Source organism: Lactuca virosa, chromosome 4, assembly GCF_052849685.1.
Source record: "Lactuca virosa cultivar CGN04683 chromosome 4, Lactuca_virosa_CGN04683_v6, whole genome shotgun sequence".
Classification (NCBI taxonomy): Eukaryota; Viridiplantae; Streptophyta; class Magnoliopsida; order Asterales; family Asteraceae; genus Lactuca; species Lactuca virosa.
In genome coordinates this window covers 478,375,767-478,388,113 of record NC_136429.1, presented here as the reverse complement: position 1 = coordinate 478,388,113, position 12,347 = coordinate 478,375,767, and positions in this window count along the sequence as shown.

The window sequence follows — 12,347 nt, the reverse complement described above, 5'->3', positions numbered from 1 at the left end:
ATGATACGAGACCAGTCTTTTGCTATAATATTTCTATTTCTATTTGCCATGTTCTCATAATTCGAAATATGAAAAGGGATACCGTAATCATAGTCGAATTTCGAGAACGCAATTAACATTTCCATATATAGAATTTCCTTATGTTGAACCATTCCAACATAACATTCATATATATGCTTGACTAAATTTAATTAAAATCTCAATCTAAGCTTTTAGAATTGAAATGGTATTCATATGGAGTGAGAAATAGTGGGGTTTACACATTACCATTTTCAGTTCTATAGTTGTGTGATAGTATTTATAGTATATGACAACTTTTTTTAATACGGATATATGATGTCATATTCGTACCAAACAGATACTATGTGTGAATATATATTTTCAACTAAATGTATCTTCTAATAAAACTATCTTTTTGTACACAAGATGATCATGGTTTTTCATGATGTTTGTAATTGTCATGGTTTGAGAATGGATGGTTGCTTGTTCCTATAGAGTTATCTACGAATGACACAAACTATTTATTGAGTAAATATATAACAAACCTACAAAATAATATGGAAATGCCAATCTTATACAAGATTAATCAACCAATAGTGCCTCTTAGTTAGATAAAGAGGGCAACGAGCGCTTAAACTGGAGCAAAAAATTTCAAAAATTCCTCGTGATATGCCTTTCGTAAAAATTTATGCATACTGGTAGGCGGATGACACATGAAAGGATCTAATCCGACATACACGAATTTTGTTGGAGACAAAATGAGGATGAAACTCGACATGCTTGTCGCATTAGTGTTGGATGGCGTTTTCACGTAAGTACATGACAAAGATGTTTTAGTAAACCATAGTAGCATTACATACCAAAACATGTCACTCAAGGAGTAGATTGTACAACAAACTTTATCTCACCCACAACATTTGCAGCACCATGATATCCTGGTGTAGCACAATACTAAAAGGCATTAGGTTATCTTTTGGAAGACAAAGATGTGAGATTATCGCCATTAAAAACATAATATTCATATATAAAGCTATGTGTGAAGTTGCACCCACCAGACAGAATCTAAATAGGTAGCCATATTATGATGAGATAACATCAATAAATCGTGGGATAATATGTGCGTACCTTTAATGTATGAAAGGATGCATTTTAGAAATTTGTGGAGTGTGCACAAAGTGACATATTTTTGGACTGCATAGGTTATGTCGAGCCAAGTAAATGTAAGGTACTAAAGAGCACCATCATGTTTTCAATATAACATGCCACTGAGAAGAAGCACCCCGATATCAACAGTAAGATTGGATACAATATCAAACCACATGGTGATCAGATTAGATGTAGACACTAAAGCTTGATCTAATTGTAACTTCCCGGAAATACAAGGTAAAATTTTCATTTTTAAAACAATAAATCATACAAAGGAGTTGCTCCAAAACCGATAAAAGTTAGTATATTATTTAAACATTAGAGTAATATCATTAATTGCCAATGTGGAAAACTCTGGGGATGTTGTGCGGTCATGTTGGGCCCTTCCCTTTCGAGCCGAAAGTATCTAAAACCATAAATATGAAACCGTAAGCACAAAGCTTAGCGAGTTCCCCAAAATACCACATTCCAAAACATACAAGTGTTATGGGCTACCCCCGTGGTCTTTCCTAGCCATGTCGAGGGCCAAATCCCGGTTTTACACACAATTGCCAGGGGCTAGATCCTGGTCTTTCATACAACTGCTAGGGGCCAGATCTTGGTCTTCCATACAATTGCCAGGGGTCAGATCCTGGTCTTTCATGAAATCATCAAAGAGACTACAAGCATTCAACATAACAAGTAATGGGCAGTATTGGTGCCTTCGACCCATGGATATAGTGTGAAGACTCACCTCACAGCCTGAAAGAATAGTTGCACCGATCACTGCTCTAAAAGCTATCTTTACCGGCCACCTATACAATTAACAGGAACCCAAATCTCAAATTATAAATCAAATTACCCAAAATGCCCTTAGGTTAAACGTAGTCAACCCTAGTCAAGGTTAAAGTCAACGGTCATGGTCCAAAAGTAAATATTTCTTCCTAGTGGAGTACGGCATGCGTACCAAGAGGGTACGCCCAGCGTACTCTGATGTTGATCAAAAGCGGGGCACTGACCGCGTACGCGCAACGTACCACCAGGTACGCCCGCGTATGTAACCCAATCCCAAAACTCCATTAAGAGCTTATTCCATTAAGACCTTACGTAAAAAAGTCTGATCCTAGCCCAAAATGATGTCCTAACTAATAAAGTTTCCAACTTTATGACTTTGCATGATTATAAAGTGCTTAATGTCCAAAACCCTAAGTTCTTAACCGAATAAGACATCACAACTCTTTTATGGAAGGGATATAGGGGACAAGATCACATTTTTATGGTTCATAATTGCTCCATAATGGATAAAGTTTCCAACTTTATCCATTAGAATGGTCCTAACAAACAAGATCTAGTTTTTAAGTCTCAAAAGGACCCAAAAGTGCATCTTTTTCAACTTAATCCATTAAGTACAAGTCTCCAACCTTCAGATCTAAATCAAAATGATGTTTAGATGGATAAAGTTTTCAACTTTATCCATAATAAGATCACAAACTTTCAAGATCTAAACTTTATGCAATTAAAGTGACCAAAAGCTCATAACACCCAAAACTAGCTAGATCTAACAATTTCATTATCAAGATTTAAAGTTTCTACTTCTAGAAGAAGGATTGTAACGACCGGAATTTGTTTTCGTCAAAGATGTTAGCTTCCGTTAGAGAAATATTTATTTTCATATGATTAATTCGATTTTAAGGTTACATAATGACATAAATTAAATAAAAAATTAATGTTATTTAAAATAAATAAAAAAGAGAATTATACAATAATTAAAAAGAAATAATTTAATTAAATGACTTTGGGGGAAAAATAAGGCAAGTATAATTCATTAAAAGTGTGTAAATGGAATAGAGGGGTTAAAATGCAATTGAAAGATACTTGAAATGTTAACTTATTAGAGTTGGGGAAAAGGGGTTCAATATGGAGAATTAAGGGACTAGAATGCAAAATTCGGGTATAACCCCCATGATAGAGGAATCGTGTGACATCCCCAAATTTCTCGGCCAGAAAAGACCGATTTAGTTTATACTTTTAAAATAAAATCAGAGTAATCTTCCAAAAGATGTTGCGGAATTTGTCCCCAAAACAAAATATGATAAAAATTATATTTATCAAAGCATTTCTTAAAGAAATGTATTTTCATTTCATTACAAAACTCGGGATGTCCACATCGATATAGACCAAAAGTATAAACAGTACATTATAGGCATTACAACAGTTATTTACATCTACTGGCCTACAATACAAATATCACTCGTCACCATCCAAATTATGCTCTGGGTCCACTAACTGTAATATAAAAAGCTGAGTGGGGCAGGCTTGGGAGCCTGGTGAGCATATAGGGTTTTCAACCCACAAATAATAATAAATTTATTAATTTCATCAACCAACAATAAATTTATTAATTTCATCAACCAACAATAACCCTGATTACCCGTTCCCGTTATCCTCACTTTACGTCCTAAACACCTATCATAAGGGACCTAGCCTAAGGATCATCATCGGGATGGACACTACTGCTAAGGGGATTCCTTAACCATATATGTCCGTAAGGCAACCATGAGGGGGATGGAGTACACCAGTGAACATATAGTTCACCAACACCTACAGGCTGCGAGCCTGCTAGTGTTCCACTGGACTGTCTAGAAAGGTCCTTGGTCGTCATCTATACTCCGCTAGATGAGTACAACAACAATAACAACAACAACGAGGCCTCTCATCATTTTAACACACATCAACTATTTCATCTACCCATGTTTTACCCAACATATTTGTAGATAAAAATAAACATACAGTTTAAAACTTGTATAAAACATCTATTCAACACCCATCTCAAATAAACAAACAATATAATTACACATAGCACGTATTTTATAGAAAATACTACATATCTATGTGTAAGATGAAAGTGAATATACAGTCACTTGATAAAACGGTGATTGGACAACACTTCGTCCCTTAAAACAATCTTTTTCGATGAAACCGGGATGTTTTCTCAAAAACCGGGCTTCACGCGGACAGAGTTTCGGCTCGAAAACTCTTTTTCTCGGGATCTTCGGGCTTGCTTACGATGATAGGATAATATTTAAGGTTTAGGGGTATTTAGTGCAACATTCAAGAAAGTTTAAGGGTGAGAGGAGTAAAATGGTAACATCAATTCGGCTGGCATCGTCCGCTATTTATAGTGGCTGGATACTCGAGTTACGTTGGGCGTAACTATATGGTACGCGGGGCGTACTGCTACTTCAACTAGTACGCTGGGCGTACTAAGGGATTGTCTTGGACGCATCAAGGCTACGACACGTGTCTCTCATGCGAATGAGTAGGGGGTGACGGACTCCGTAACACTTACACGAGTACGCTGGGGGTACTTCGGTATGCTGGGGGTACTCCTTCGAACCAGCCTCGAAGTTTGTGCCCAAAACTTCAAAAATTCGTAACTTTCACATACGAGCTCCGTTTTTGACGTTCTTTATATCCACGCATATGTAAAATTATGCTCTAAAACTTTCGTTTAAACTCCTTCGGCTAATTTTGACTTTATTTTTAAAGTTATATTTTTAACAGGCCGGGACAGGAAAAGTCCATTAAAAATTCATAACTTCTTCATCTGACGTCCGTTTTCGTCTGTATTTTTACCGTTCAACTACTATCAACAAGATCTTCGATTCTCGTTTAGGTTGTTTCGGCTAAAAATCACTCGATCTAAAATTCAAGTTTCAGGCTGCATACTGTTGAGCCGAAACTTAGAAAAATCATAACCTCCTCATACAAAGTCAGTTTCGGGTGTTCTTTTTATGTACACTCTCGGTTTAACGAATACTACGAATTTCATTTATATTGCTAAGGCTAAAAAGCACTTTATCGTAAATTCACTTTTTACGTTACACAGCGTTGTGCCGGTTCTGTCGCGAAACTTTGACAGGTCATAACTTCTTCGTTATAACTCAGATTTCGGTATTCTTTATATCTCCGGAATCCTTGTTTCAACCACTACAACTTTCTTCATAGATATCGGGTTTATCTAACATTTATTTTCGACGCTTATTTTTATCCTTAACTTATTAAATCATAATAATTAAGCATAAAACAAATAATAATCAAATAATACATTTTATTATTTCAAAACAAGTTACAAATGTTGGCCTAGACTATTACATCATCATTAATGCCTAGCCTAGAAACACGGGTGTTACAATTCTCTCCCCCTTAGGATGATTACGTCCCCGGAATCATACATCAGCAAACAAATGTGGATGGCGACTCATCATGTCACTCTCCGTTTCCCAAGTGAGATTTGACCAATTCGTATGTTTCCATCGCACAAGCACTAAATCGACCATCTTGCCTCGCAACTTCTTGGTCTTACGGTCAACGATTGCCTCTAGTTCTTCAATTAACCACTTGCTTTCATCCAACCTTAATTCAAAAATTGGAATTATGTCGGGAACTTCTGCCGTGAACTTCCTCAAATAACACACATCGAAAGTGTTATGAATACCATCTAGTTCTTCTGGTAGTTCTAGCTTGTAAGCTTGATTCTCAATCATCTGAAGAACTTTAAACGGTCCAATAAACCTTGGACTCAACTTTCCTCTTTTACCAAATCTTATAAGTCCCTTCCACGGCGAGAATTTAAGTAAAACCGAATCTCCAACTTCGAATGTTATTGGTTGTCTTTTCTTATCATCATAGTTCTTTTGACGATCCTGGGCTGCTAACATACTTTCCCTAATCACTTTCAGCTTTTCAGCAGTCTGATGGACTATCTCAGGTCCCATAAACTGCTTTTCCCCAGCTTCAAGCCAACATGATGGCGTTCGACACTTTTGTCCATACAAAGCTTGATAAGGTACCATCTTGATGCTCGTATGGAAACTATTATTGTAGGAAAATTCTACCAGAGGTAAATGTTCATCCCAGTTACTTTGGAATTCCAGACTACATGCTCGTAACATATCCTCTAATGTTTGAATCGTTCGTTCGCTCTGACCATCAGTTTGCGGATGGTAGGCTGTACTTATACACAATTTCATACCCAATTCCTTTTGTAGACTTCTCCAAAACCTCGACGTGAAACGAATATCACGATCTGATACAATCGTTAAAGGAACACCATGAAGTCTCCCTACCTCCTTCACGTAGGCATTTGCAAGTTTATCCATAGACCATTTTTCATTGGCTGCTATGAAATGAGCACTTTTAGTAAATCGATCAACGACCACCCAAATCATGTCGTGACCGCTCTTCGTTCTGGGTAGTTTAGTCACAAAATCCATGGTGATGTCTTCCCATTTACCCATGGGTACAGGTAAAGGTTCTAAACTCCCATACGGTTTCTGATGTTGTGCCTTAACTCTCGCACATGTCACACACTCATCCACACACTTTGTAACATCGAGCTTCATCATCGGCCATCAGTAGTAGGGTTTTAGATCCCTATACATTTTCGTGTTGTCGGGATGAATTGAGTATATGGTCTTATGAGCTTCCTCCATCAGAAGATCTCATATTCCTCCTGTCTTAGGTACCCAAAAATAATTTGGCCACCATATGGTATTTTTTAGAACATATCCTGGATTATGGCGTTCTATTTCCCCTACCGATCTTAGGTCTTAGAAGTTCCAGAAACCGACCACCATCCGATTATATCTAGTCTAAACATGGAGTCACATCATGTCATATATGGGGTTCTGGACTGTTGTGGTGGTGTGTGGCAGCGTTTCACCGATGATGACAATGATGATGGACAGAGGTTCATGATCATAGAAGCAAGATGGTTTTGGTGTGCAGCGGCGTTCCACTGGTTACGGTGGTGAGGGTCCAAAGGTGTTATTTACAAAAAAAAAAAAAAAAACACATTAGGCTTGCCACGGAGGGTCTTAGTGTCTTCATTTCATGCACTGCTTCATTCTTTTTGATTTATTCTGTAATTAAATTTAATCTGTATAAACGATATAAAAGGGTGAATGTTAATATGATATGAATATGTAATTATTATTCGTTTTTGTGTTTGACTTATCTTACCCTTATCTTTTATTGGATATTTTTCCGAATTTATAAAAAACGTTAAATGCATTGAAAACATAGCATAAGAATAAAAATATATCTCCAATTAGAAGTAGTCAAAATATAGAGTGGTGTGTATTATGAAAATAGAATGGTGTGTAGAAAAAAACACCCTTATATAATTAATAAGTTTTGGGATTCATGAATATAGTTACGTCTTTGTAAGCCAAGTTGCATAAAGTCAAGCTTTTCACTTTGTTTTATATTAAAAACTAGAAGAATATCCGCGCGTTGTGCACAATACAACAATATATTTGAAATCTTTACAAATATATGTTTTTAAATATATCAATGACATTGTTGTTAGCTCTTATATAAAAAATCTTATAATATGTTAGTATAAACATTGTTTGTTTTGAATTATATGATAAAATAAACATCTTTTAAAATTCTATAAGCCCAATTGTCTCAATGGTCGCTACATGCAGGTTATTCATAAATAAAATTAAACAAAATATATGGTTTAATGTAATGTATAATTTTTGTAATTAATTAATTTTCAAAAGTTTATTTGTTTAAGATTTTAATTTCTATCATTGTAATTATTTAAAATATCAAACATTATTTTGTTTTTAAAGGTAACAATATAATATTTGTATATAATATTACTTTTAAATATTGTTGTTGTAATTTAAAATAATGTATTTGGAAACTATTAATTATTTTAGTTTGGTTTCAGAAATTTAAATTTCTTAAAATTTATTTGATGGATATTGTTAGTTTCTTTAATTGTAATTATTTAAAACAACGAACATTTTTTTTTGTTTTAAAGATAATATTATAATTTTTTATATAATATTACTTTTAACTATTTTTATCGTAAGTTATTTTAAGCTCATATTTGAAAATTCTTAATGACTATAAAAAATAGTTTCATGGTTTTTTTTTTGTTAATATAGGATTACAATTTAGGCTTAATACTATAATCTATAATTTTTAACTATTTATAAAATAGTCTCTGAATTTTTTTCAAGTTTAACTGAAATTTTGATTTAAGTTAATCATTTAACAATATATTTAAATTGATAATTTAACTATTTTGCATAAAATCATAAATTATATAAAAGTTTTGTCTTCAAAATGACAATTGCTCACATACAACAACATATCTAATCTAATAAGTTAACTATAATATGTTAAAAGGTTAAAGTCATAATTTTATAAATAGAAGTAAAATTAATATGATATTTTAATATTGCAGTTTAGTTAATTTGTTATTAGAATTTAGTTTTTGCATTAATTTAACATTATTAATCAATTTATAATAATTATTAGAAAGAAAATGAAAATTAATGGAGGTTCAAATGCATATAGTGTAAGTAAAAATATCTCTTTTATATATATATATATATATATATATATATATATATATATATATATATATATAAAATGGATTTATGAAATTTTGGTAAAAAGAGAAAATGAAAAAAAACAATACAAAATATACAATTACGGAAACCAAGGTAATAAAATCTTTTTGGGATTTTTTTAGCACCATCCATTGTAAAATAGCCTCACAGTTAGAGCATACGGTGTGCACTACACCACAGACCGCGGTATAGTACGGATGCGGTAAACAGCGCATCGATGCCCCAAAAAAAGTGTGCGTTTTGAATACATTGTGTTACAATTTTGATAAAAATGTACTCCTTCAAATGTAGTACTTAATGCATAAAAATGTATATTGTGGTGAGTGTTGTAAGGTGTGATATGACCCCCACCAATTTGTAGGGTGAGAAAAAAAAAGGAAATAACAATACAAAAGTGTGGTATGTACGATATGATACTCACCAGCTCAACACTGTAAGCATTAAATGACATGTTTTTTTCATCAAATATAATTGTTTTGTAATATATGAAAATATAATTGTTTTGTAATATATGAGGTATTTAATAGAAATACGTAATAATTTATCTAAGACATCATGGAAGCATGAAAGGAATGAATGTAAGTTGTTGGTAGACAAGTGTATGTCGAAATCAAAAGCATTGTTCACCTTAAGATAAACAGACAAACAAACCAACTGCTTGCTTGGTTCTATTTATCCTTACATATAAAACCATTTGTGTTCGATTCCAGCTTTCCTCTTTTCCTTTATCTTTTTGTCTCCACTGATTTAAGGATTTTCCGCGTCCATAGGCAATTATATATTATTTATTTTCCAATATTTACCTCTTGTGTGGTTGCGATCGAGTCATGTTGGGCCTATGTATCTCAATATAACAGTTTATATATTTTTTTTCGAAAAAAAAAAGATGCACGCCTTAATCATTGCAACTAGACGTTACATAGTACGGTTTAAAACTTGTGGCACAAAACATGATTGCATGATTGCATGATTGTTAGTATTAGGGTTTAGGCTAAAGGTTCTTAGGATTTGGATCAGACTACTTATGTATAACTATCTCTATAGGACACTTATGTATCACAATTTATATAAGGCTTAACCTTTCTTATTAATTAAATACTTTATTATCGTATATAGGTCTAGGTTAAATCATATTGTTGACCACAACCCACAACCACGACCATCTACCTTCGACGACCTTCACTAATACTAATGGGAGTGGTTGCGGTAGAGACCGCACCACCAGTGCCACATAAGCCGGAACACCACCCCTCCACCGTGGTTTCGGTGCAGTGGAGGCCGCACTACGGCTTCCCATGAGAGCGCTCATTTCTTCCCATTTTATTCCATGTGACTGTTGAACGGTCAGATTAAAAAAAATGTTTTTTTTTTCTTTATAACCTTTAAACTTTCCTATTTAAACATTTCAAACCTCAACAATTTTTTTTTATCTTTCTACTACATTTCCTCTCAAAAAAATTAAAAAATGTTGTCATCCGATTCTTCTGAAGACTTTGATATTATGTTTGATGTTTTTGTAGCTGCTACTAAATTGGCGGAGCAAACGTATGAAGTGGCATACAGTAGCGCAACCGGAAGTGTTGAACGGAGAACCTAAGGATATGTTTATAGAAATCGTGAAGAAGCAAACCAACGATTAATACAAGATTACTTTTCAAGAAAATGCCACTTTTCAAGGGTAATACTTCCGAAGGCGTTTCAGAATGTTCAAACCTTTGTACGAATGTCTAGTCGAAGATCTAACGAGGGAGTGTATTTTTTTCTAACAAGGGTCCGATGCTAAAGGTACACCCGATTTCACCCCTTTACACAAATGCATAGCTGCAGTTCGTCAATTAGCATATGACATCTCTCCTGATGCATTGGACGAAAGTTTTAGGATGTCCGCTAGGATTGCTTGAGATAGTCTCCATTATTTTTGTAAAACTATTATCCAGATTTATGGGCCAAAATATTTACGTAAGCCTACACGCAATGACATCATGAAATTGCAATATCATCATGCTAGCGTACATGGATTTCCTAGAATGTTAGAAATTTGGATTGTCTACATTGGGCATGGAAAAATTGTCCTACCTCACACCATGTTCAATTTACCTGAAGTGATCATTGGCATCCAACGGTCATACTTAAAGCGATGACATCACAAGATCTGTGGATTTGACATACTTTTTTTGGTTCTCCTGGTTGCCTTAACGACATTAACGTTCTTAATCATTCACCTATATTTAACAACATATACGACAAATCTACACCAGATTATTCTTTCCAATTGCGTGGAACACCATATAAATATTTTTATTATCTAGTTGATGGGATCTATCCTGAGTATGCAATTTTTGTTAAATCGTTTACATGTTCGCATGACACTTGCCGGAAAAAAATTCAAGAAAGCTAAAGAAAGAGCTAGGAAGGATATCGAGCGGGCTTTTGAAGCTCTCAAGAAACGTTGGTTCATATTGAAAAAACCAACAATTTTTTTCTGCGATGCAAAAAATGCATGAAGTCATGTATGCATGTATAATACTGCATAACATGATTATTGAAGATTAAGGAAGAGCGATATGTGATTATGATGAGCATGAAACCATTTTCGAGACACCAATAATAGTAATTGGTAGCGAAGAGTACATTGAAAAGAGAGCAAAGGTCCGTCCCCATGAAACATTTCAGAATCTTCGTATGGACTTGGTGGAACACATTTACGAGATTCAACACATTAACCTCAATTTGGATCCCCCGGATGACCCGGAAGACGAGTTCTCAGAGGACGATTTCATATACTTCGTTAATGTTTTTTATTTTATTTTATTTTATTTTTTTAATTTTTTTTCTAAGTTTGTAGGTTTTTTTTTTAAATGTGATGTTTTTTTAAGTGATGCAATGTAATGGGTTTTTTTATTAATGAAATATTTTGTTTTTGATTAAAACTAAAAATTTTAATTATATATATATATATATATATATATATATATATAGAGAGAGAGAGAGAGAGAGAGAGAGAGAGAGTGTGTGTGTGTGTGTGTGACACTACTCGTTGGGTGTGGTATGAAACCACAATCCATTGCCTTCTCCAATGTGTTTTAGCGTTGACTTCTCCGGACATCATTTATTCCCCACCGCCGCTCTTCAAGTTATAACCGTTAATGTCATCATCACCATCATTGTCTCAACATCCAGCTGCCGCCGCAACCACTGTTTCCGCCGTCGTGTGTAGATCTGGTCGTTGACATCGCTACCGCCGATGCGTTCGGTTCTTGATCTCCCTCTGCCTCCTCTTCTGTTTTTTATCTTCATCCTTGTTTTATGTTTTTGTTTTTTTCAGTTTAATCGTCTTCTACCGATCAAATTGCACGCGAATGTTAGTGATTAGGGCTTAGGCCCAAGGTCCGTAGGGCTTAGATTAAGCCACTTATATATCTCTATTTATATGAGGTTTAACTCTCACTATTAATGAAACATTCCATTATCATAGATAGTGGTGAAATCTGAATTGAGCTCGACTCGTTTAAATTATAAAAGCTCGAGCATTGCTTTTGACTATTTTTACATGGTCGAGCTTTGTCTTCATTGATCAAATAAGCCTAAGCGAATTCAAACTCAGCTCAAACTCAACTCGGTAATCTAGAAAGCTTGAGCTTGTTAGTTGGTTTGGACTTTGGAGTTCGTAAACGATAAAAATAAAATATGCAGGCCTCTAACAAGAAATACAAAAAGATAGTTTGTTATAGAATGAAAATGAAAATGAAAATCAATAACCACATGTTTATAGATTTTTCTACATGT